The sequence below is a fragment of the Dromiciops gliroides genome, chromosome 4, assembly GCF_019393635.1.
Source record: "Dromiciops gliroides isolate mDroGli1 chromosome 4, mDroGli1.pri, whole genome shotgun sequence".
Classification (NCBI taxonomy): Eukaryota; Metazoa; Chordata; class Mammalia; order Microbiotheria; family Microbiotheriidae; genus Dromiciops; species Dromiciops gliroides.
The window spans coordinates 266610011-266619684 of NC_057864.1; positions in this window are offsets into that span (position 1 = coordinate 266610011).

A 9674-nucleotide genomic window follows, 5' to 3' on the forward strand; every position below is an offset into this window, starting at 1 on the left:
CCTTTCTAACTCCAACATTTCTTGATTTTTTTTTTATTCTTCATAATTCAAGGTTTTTAGGGTACTTTTGTTTCATTATTTCTCTTGAAGCATATTTTCTGACCATGACACACACTTTATGGTCAAATGCAAAAACAAATCAGAGATATTTTTAACTGAGCTTTTATTTTTCTTGCTTTTTCAATTGCTGGATGAGGTGGGAAGTGTGAAGGAGAGAATACATCTAAAAATAAAATGTGTGGGTCTTCTTTTTAAGAAGAAATAAGAACCCCCAAGACAAATATCACTTTTTCGCAGATAATGCAGATTTACTTAGAGAACACTTGAGATTAAACTACAACTAATTGAAACAATCAATTGCATCAGCAAGGTACCAGGACTTAAAACAAATACAAATAAATCACTACTATTTTGTGTATTTAATAAGGATTGGCCAGCTGTGGGGTGGTAAGAGGGCATTATTATAACTATATTCTCAAAAGGTTTTGTCCACTGCAAACCCTGAAAGTGTATTCTTCCTGATTTAAAGTACTTATATATACTTAGACTATTTGCTATCTGCTTATTACAAAATGAAGAAAAACCTTTTAATTGTCTACAGATCCAGAACTCATAGTACAAAGGGTTCCAATGAAGAAACTTGATGTTTCTCTCTTTTTGTTTCATAGTAGCTATCAAGGAGAAAAATTGTAAACCAAAGTTGTCAAACTCCCAGCCCACTCCCGAGAGCAGAGCAGAACCAGATTAAAATATAAATGGAAAGAGTTTACCAAAATAAATAAAACTACAGTACAACATAGCTAATGTTAATTTGTGGTTTTCCAAGTCAATATGCAGTTCACAAGGATCATTGTCTATTTGAATGTGACACCAGGACTATAACTACCGGGTGGGGAAGAGAAAGAAGCCTTTGGCTTTGATCTCCTCTAGCCAACCATGTGGCTTGTGAACACCTGGCCCTGTTTATTCTCTTCTATGTTCGGTGGAGTAATGAAGATCAAATGAGCCTGTGAGCTTCAAAATTTTAGAAAAACCATCAGCTTTCCAGCAACGAACCCCCATGAAGAGCTAGACCTTAGAACTGACCTGCTTAATCCAAACCAGAAGTGTATGGAACCTGGGGCAAAAACATCATGTCCTGTAAGCAAGGGAATAACTCATCTATCAGCAATTCGGAACCGAGATTTTGGGAACCATGAGATGTCATCCTCACATCCCCCTCCAGTGAAATCTTATTCATCATTTAAAGACCAACTCAAACCCTAACTCTTCCATGAAACATTTCCTGATCTAATCAGTCAGTAATTGCTTCCCTTTCACAAGGACTTGGTTTCCACCTCTCTTAGGCACTTAGTACATTATTTTCTGTTACAGTTATTTGTGAAGTGGTAGCAGACACAATAAAGAAAAGAATAGATTTGAATTCTGGGGCAGCTAAATGGTGCAGTGGATAGAGTGCTGCACTTGGAATCAGGAAGATTCATCTTCCTGGATCTAAATCTGACCTCAGACACTTACTAGCTGTATGACACTGGGTAAGTCACTTAACCTTGTTTGCCTCAGTTTCCTCATCTATAAAATGAGCTGGAGAGGGAAATGGCAAACCACTCCAGTATCTCTGCCAAGAAAACCCCAAATGGGGTCACAAAGAGTTAGATACAACTGAAAATGATTGAACAATAATTTGAAATCAGGAAGACCTAGGTTCAAGGCCTTCAGATGCTCTAAAACTATATGGTGCAGAAGATATGGCTACCTGCAATTTGACTTGTGAAAGGAATGTCTATCCCAGAATTCACAACATGGATGAATCACTAGTTCATCTCTCTCTCTCCACTAAATTTAAAAAAAGAAAGAAAGTTTGTGAATGCCTTACAATTCCTATCACTCTATAAAGACCAGTAGGGAAGGAAATTAATCTTACCTGATCTTTATCATCTCCCCAAGCACAGTACTCTACCTGCCTATTAGGTAAGTCATAAATGTTGATTTGAATAGATCCAGATTTTGGAAAGTTCCCTTTATTTTTGTCAAGGCTATGCAGTTATTATAATATGCACTAGATGGCAGACCTGAAACCTCAATGCAGTTCCACTGTGACTAGAAATAGAATTTTGGACACATGAGAGACTTTGTAGCATCCTTAACAACAGGGGATAGTGCTTTGGAGATTAAAAAAACAGCAAAAACAAAGGGCATTGGGTAGTTGACAGTCATATTATTATTGTGTTTGTCCTAAGAGATGCTGTAAATAAAGTGAAAATTACTTTTAGTTCCCCTCTCACTATCCTTTTCAACACACTTCTATTTCAGGTTGTCCTTCCTCCAATCTCTGTTAAATATTCTATGCTCCATTCCCAGTGGCCTTGCTCTCAGTTACTTCTCAGTAACCTACTATTGTGTGCAAGAATGTAATAAAAGAAGCTGGATGAGGTGTTAATTAATATTGACTTAGGGTATTATTCCACTTTCTGGGAAGTATTTGCATTTTAAAAAGGTAAAATCAATAACAACTTCATTTGCTTCCTTAATGGGCATTAAAAAAAAATAAAAATTTGGTGAGGCAGTTGAGGTTAAGTGACTTGCCCAGGATCACACAGATAGTTAGGGGCAAGTGTTTGAGATCAAATTTGAACTCATGTCCTACTGACTCCAGGGTAGTGGTCTATCCACTTTGCTACCTAACTGCCCCAAGGGCATTCTTCATAACAATCTTATAATATAAATGCAGTTGAGAATGCAAGGGCTTAGAGAAGTTAAGTGACATACCTAGGGCCACTGGGCTAGTGAATGAAGAATGAAAAATCGGAAAACTAAAAGACTGATACCAAATTCATTAACTATTCCATAAAGTTGCATTCATAGAGTTCAGGCATATTGACAGGCTGATAGGAAGGAGATTTATAGGCTAAGTGACATCACCTCTCAAATCATACATATAATTCTACCTACTCAAAATCTTTCTCAACACTATTGCATTATCAAGGGGAAGTTTGCTGAGGGACTTTCTGTGTTATTTAGAAATGGAAGGAGGTGTGAAATATTGCTTTCTCATAAATAAATGCCATTGCCACTATTTTATTTAATAATAAATTATATAATAGGGTCAGCAGAATGGTGCAGTGAAGAGAGGACTGGGCCTAGAGGCAGGAAAACAAGAGTTCAAATCTAGCCTCAGACACTTACAATCTGTGTGAGACTGGGCAAGTCACTTAACCTCTGTTTGCCTCAGTTTCTTCATCTGTAAAATGATTCCTACCTCCCAGGGTTATCATGAGGGTCAAACAAGATAATAATTGTAAAGTGCTTAGCACAGTGCCTGTAAGTGCTATATAAATGTTGCTAAGTCTTTTTCAATTATGTCTGACTCTTTGTGACCCCTTTCAAGGTTTTCTTGGCAAAGATACTGAAGTGGTTTACCATTTCCTTCTCTGACTCATTTTACAGATGAGGAACAGGGTTAAGCGATTTGAACAAAGTCACACAGCTAGTAGTACCTGAGACCAAATTTGAACTCTGGAAAATGAGTCTTCTTGATTCTAAGTCCAGTGCCTCTATCCACTGTGTCATCTAGCTGCCTGTATAAATGTTACCTATTATTGTTGTTGTAAGTTAATACATACTATTTATGCTGCTGCTGAAGAGACATTAAACTTATTTACATAATTCCAAAGCCTTCTGGCCCCAGAGCCTAGGGTATAGAAAGAAGTAAATTTAAATTGGACATAAAGAAAAAAAACTTCCTAACAATTAGAGTAGCACTCAATGGATAATGAGTTGCCTTGAATGGTATTGAGTTCTCCTCGCTGGAAATATTCAATCAGAGACTAGACTATTACTTGTCAAAAAAGTTAGAGAAATTTCTGCTCCGACAGGAGTCGCACAGAACCATACTTACTAGCTTTGCATTCATAGACATGTTATTTCCCAACTTTAAACTTCCTCATATTTAAAATGGGGAGCATACCTGTAGTACTTATCTTATGGGGCAGGTAGCTGGCTCAGTGGATAGAGTTCCAGGCCTGGAGGAATTCTTCCTGAATTCAAATCTTGCCTCAGACATTTACTAGCTGTGTGTTCCTGGGCAAGTCACTTAACTTTGTTTCCCTTAGTTTATTCATTTGTAAAATGAGTCAGAGAGGTAAATGGCAAACTACTCCAAGTATCTTTGCCAAGAATTCCAAATGGGGTCATAAAGAGTTGGACACATCTCAACACTTACCTCTATGAGGATCAAATGTGATAACTTATATAAAGTCCTTATACTTTGTCCTAGGACATTTTTCCCAGAGTTTGTTTTATATTCAAGATATACAGAGAGAAGGGAATAAAAGCTCCTACTTTAGAGTTAAGGCAAAGGGGAAGCTGTGACTATGCATCATGACAACATCCAAACTCAGTGGCTCTGTGATTTCATGCTAAAACCAGGACATTGTTATATTATGCCTTCCTTCTAAGCAGTGTTATGCTCTATGGATATTTAAGGAGTCCAACCCTGAGGTATACCCTGCCTGAAATGATCATTTGTAATGCAAAGTGAAGCTTTGAGATTTCTTAAACAATAGAGATCATGGGGCAAAATAGCCCCTTTTGGCTTTAATTTATCTTTGATCTTTATGGATTCTAGAGATTCTGCTAGGTAGAAAGATTATGTGCAAAGAACAAGGTACCTGGATTCTAGGGCTGACTCGTCCACTAACTAGCTGTGAGACCTTGCTTGTCATCTCTTCCCAGGCCTCAGTTTGATCATCTGTGAAATGAGAAGGTTACAAAAGCAAACTCCGAATGATTGTAATAACCAAGGTTGATCTTGGAGGATGGATGATCAAATATAACTTCACATTTCAGGTAGAGGGCTGAGGGAGAAGTTTAGTAAATGAACTGTTGGATCTGAAATCCAAAAAACAGGTTTGACTCTTGCCTCAGTCATCTACCAGCTGTGTTACCCTTGGCAAGTGCCTTAATCTTTCTTGACCTCAATTTCCTCACCTGTAAAATGAAGAGGTAGAAAAGATGACCTCTAACGTACTTTCTAACATTTATGTAGTGCTTTGAGATTATTCAACAGGTGAGGAGAGGCGCTATTATCAACATTTTACAGATGGGGAAACAGAGTAGGATTGAAGTGAAGTGACCTACCTATTTGAAACCAGGTTTTCCTGACTACAGATCTAATACTCCATCACACTACATGATCTATCTTCTTATAGTAATGGTCTTATGACTTCAATAGAAGAAAGTTGAATATTCAATATTATTTTTGCTTAACAGCTTTTCCTTTACAAGCTTCTTTCTTTTTCTATTACAAAACTCTGTGCTCATTAGGACATAATGACTGTGATATTTTTTAAAAGCATCAATAAAATTTTTTAAAAATAAAAATAATGAAAGATTAATTATATGCTCTCTTCTGACTCTAATGTTTTAAGACTCTGTTTGTTTACCTTAGCTCTTCAGCCCAGCCCATTTCTCTGTTTACTTTAGCCAAGTAACACTTAGTTCAGCCTCCTCAGGATAGCTAGACTAAGGCATAACTCACACCCTTCTAATAATTTATTGAGCACTGAAGGAATTGAGGGGGTTAGGACAGCAAGTGGCTAATTGTAGGAATTGAGTGAACCACACTGACTATATCTTGTGACTCAATTCTGAGGCTAGCTTAGTATCTATTCAATTATGTGTCAGGGGCAGCTAGGTGCCTCAGTGGATAGAGCATCGGCCCTGGAGTCAGGAGAACCTGAGTTCAAATGTGACCTCAGACACTTGACACTTACTAGCTGTGTGACCCTGGGTAAGTCACTTAACCCCAATTGCCTCACCCCCCCCCAAAAAATTATATGTCTAGTACAAATTCTGTCTTTTGAATGCAGGGGGGAAAAAGGATACCTTAATTTGCGTGGGCCCCTCAATTAACCAGGTAACTAGAAGACTGTGTGAGGTCATAGCTGAAATACCAGCAGTTCCTCATGGTGGTTCTCTGAAGCAGTTTGAACTCATCTACAGAGACTTTCTTTTGTCTTTATCTTACTGTTTATGCTCAAGGTTTGAACTGTCAGATTGTGAATGGAATGAGGAACCCAAGTATTTGTCATTATCAGCACAGGTGGCAGATTCCTGATTGTACAAACATCTCGTTTACTGGGAAAAAAACAAGGCCATATATCTTAACTGTACCCCCTAAAATTGTGACCATGCTGTTTAAATATCCCTTTCCCCGAATTAATGCTGGGTCTCTCTCTTGAGAGTTCCTATGCATGCATGTTTGTATTGCTGAGCAGAAATAAAATAGGTGCTTATCCAGACCAGGGCTTCTTAAACCTTGACAAATTTTTGACTCAGAAATTTTTATGTGACTCTGGATCTATAGGTATATAACAAAGCTTCTTAACCTTTTACTGTTGCCAAATTTTTCATGACCTCCACATTCAATGGGGTCACAATCCATAGTTTAAGAAGCTTTGATCTAGACAACTGTGTTTCACTCTTTCTTTCCCATGGAGGACAGGTTTCTGTTTATGACATGAAAAAAGTTTATTCAATTGTGACAAATGAGAGACAACCTTCTTGTCCTGAGTGGCTGGGAAGCTAGACCAACTCTACCTGCTGCTTAGAGACTCTTAACTAAAGTTATAGTGACCAGAAACTCAATGAGATCCAAAGATTGGTGCAAAGAGCTTTCTCACAATTGTACATCTCAAACAACCCATATGCCTTATCTGAAAGCTGGCCCAATACTCATCAATCAGTTCTTATTTTCACGTTCCTCTGATTGTTTGCAGACACTTGGGAAGAGGGAGACATCTCTTTTTCTGAATTCATAGAATTGCACCTGTTTGCTCTCCTCCTTCCAACTTGGAAAATCTCTAATCTTCCATTCAATTAGAAATCAGATTATCTAATGTTGTATTATTACCTTTTCTATAAATGGCCTTATTTGATTAATTGGCTTTAATGTATTGTTTAATTGTTTTGTTTGTTTTTCAGGGTGAGGCAATGGAAGTTAAGTGATTTGCCCAGGGTCACACAGCTAGTGAGTGTCAAGTGTCTGAGTTCAGATTTGAACTTAGGTGCTCCTGAATCCAGGGCTGGTGCTTTATCCATTGTGCCACCTAGCTGCCCCCCTGTTTAATTATTTTTAATGTCTGTCTCCCCCCAATATTCAGGATCCATCAATGAGCTAAGAAAGGGGCCTGGTCATGCTTTGTTGTGAATAAATCAAAATTCGGTGAAAATCTTTGTTTTCCTCAGTCTTTTCATCCTTCACCCACCACAGCACCTACTATTTGCAAGGGATTGTGTTTAGAATGTTATGAGAGCTATAAGAGGTGTTAAATGCAGTCTTGGCTTTCGAGGTTCATGTCTTCAATAGGAATGGAGATACAATGGAGATAAACAAATAAAACATATACAGATTAAAATAGTTAACCAAGCCAGGCACTGTGCAATGCACTAATTAAGTGATGGATAGAAACATTAAAATAGAAAAGAAAAAATGACAAATGGCATAGTATTTCAGGGGAAAGAGAAATAGACTGAAGAAGCTGTTACTTGAACAAGTCCATTCAGAAAAGTCCTTCTCTGGGAAGTGGAATTTGAATTGGGTCTTGAAGCATGTACAGAATTGGAACAACTGGGAAAGAAGAACTGTATTCCAGGAATAAAGGAATTGTATGCAAAGGTGATAGTTCTGTTTAGGGGACAACTGGTGTCTTTAGCTTCAGCTAAGGGTGTATAGGGCAGCACTGGAACATAGGCTGAAAAGAAGTTAGACTTAGAGTCAGGAATGAATTATTATTCTTATGCTTATTGATTATATGGCCCTGGGCAAGTCAACTAACCTCTCTCAGCCTCAGTTTCCACATCTGTTAAATAACAACAACAATCAACACATCCTCTACAGGGAGGGTTGTGGTGAGGTTCAAACAAGATACTATATGTAAAATGTTTTGTAAACCTTAAATTGATCCAAAATGTTAACTATTATTATCCATTAAGGCTTCTTTTGTGATATAAAATATGAGCAATAGGTACTAGACCTTTAATTTCATTAGGATAAGAAACTACTGAGTGAGGAAAATCCCTCTACCTATGCAAGTGGGTTCCTTCTTTGAAACTTTTAGTTTTAAGAGTCGCTTACTTGCACAGGATTATTCAACCAGTACCTATGAAAGGCAAGATTTGAAAGCAAATCATCCTGGCTTCCGAACCACCTCTCTTGCTATGCCACAATGCCTTTCAAATATTAGTATTTAAAATATTGAGAAAATATTATCACAGTGACCTGATCTAAAGTCTTCACTTTCACTGGAATCAAAAAACATAATCAGTTTTTATAACAGAACATCTACTTAAATTCAAAGAGAGACCTTGGTTGGCTCCTTGAAATTAAGATTAGATAATAATGAATGTCCCTTTGTTACACAGAGGAAGTATTGCTCAGTTTATTGTGGCAAAATAAAACTTGGGAACCCCCCCCCTTTTCCAGAACTAAGGCCTAGCAAGCAAGCTGTGCCCTGAGCTTGGCAGGACAACAATCCTTTGTGATCACGCTCTGGATGACCTCACCCTCTGGGCTAGTCACATAATTCACCAGGTGTTCTCTGACCAAAGGCAAACACTGGATAAACTAGGGAAGTCCTGCAATGAATCAAACTTGTCATATGCTTGCTGCTCTCTCATTATCAGGGCTATAGCTCACTGGGCAGTCACTAGTATTTAAGTATTGAGATCTCCCTATACTACCTCAGGTACCCCCACTAGGGGCGGGGATGCCCGCACATGTATCTATAGCTCCTCCTTGCTTGCAAGCCTTTTTCCTCACTCTAAAAATAAAACTTTATTTAATTCCCGAGTCTCCTGTTTCTGGCCTGCTTTGTTCATCTCCTGTCATTCACAGGTTAGAGGCTGGTTCCGTTAAGTTGACAATTGAGAACCAAATCAAGAAGGGAATCAGAACAGCTTAGTGGCACAGTGGATAAAGTACCTGCTTTGGATTCAGGAGGACATGAGTTCAAATTTGGCCTCAGACACTTAACATTTACTAGCTGTGTGACCCTGGGAAAGTTACTTAACCCTCATTGTACCCCAAAACAAACAAACAAAAATACCTGCATACTGATTTCCTCAAAACTTGGTTCTCAATTTCACTTGGAAGAAGGTAATCTCTTGCTCACCTTTAACCTAAGAAAAGAGTGAGTGTCTTTGTTTAATTCAGTTAAGAGAAGTAATATTGTGAGTTCACCTTTTACCAGATTGAAAGCGGAAATTTTAGAGGAAGTGGTTAAATAGGGAATAATAGGCTGAAGGGCAGATATTTCTCATACGGTATGCCCAATATGAATATTTTTATAGTTCTGTTTAGTAAATCAAAAACCAGTATCAAAACTTTGTATCCTTGTATAAACCAAAGTAAATACTCTCTGAAATAGGATTTAGATCTCTCTTTCACCAAAGGAGAAGACTGAAGAACGCTAAGGCCAGTTCTTCAGAAAATAGGCCAGTTCTTGAGATTTAAATCCCTTTCTTCCTAAAGGGAAAGAAAACCAGAGAAAGACAAAGCCTGTAAAAATTAAAAGAAAGGTTTTATTAAGCAGGGAAGAAAACCTAGCATCATCATGGATGCTATTCAGCCTATTGGTGAATAGGGCACTAAGCAGTAGATTGGAAGAGTTTAT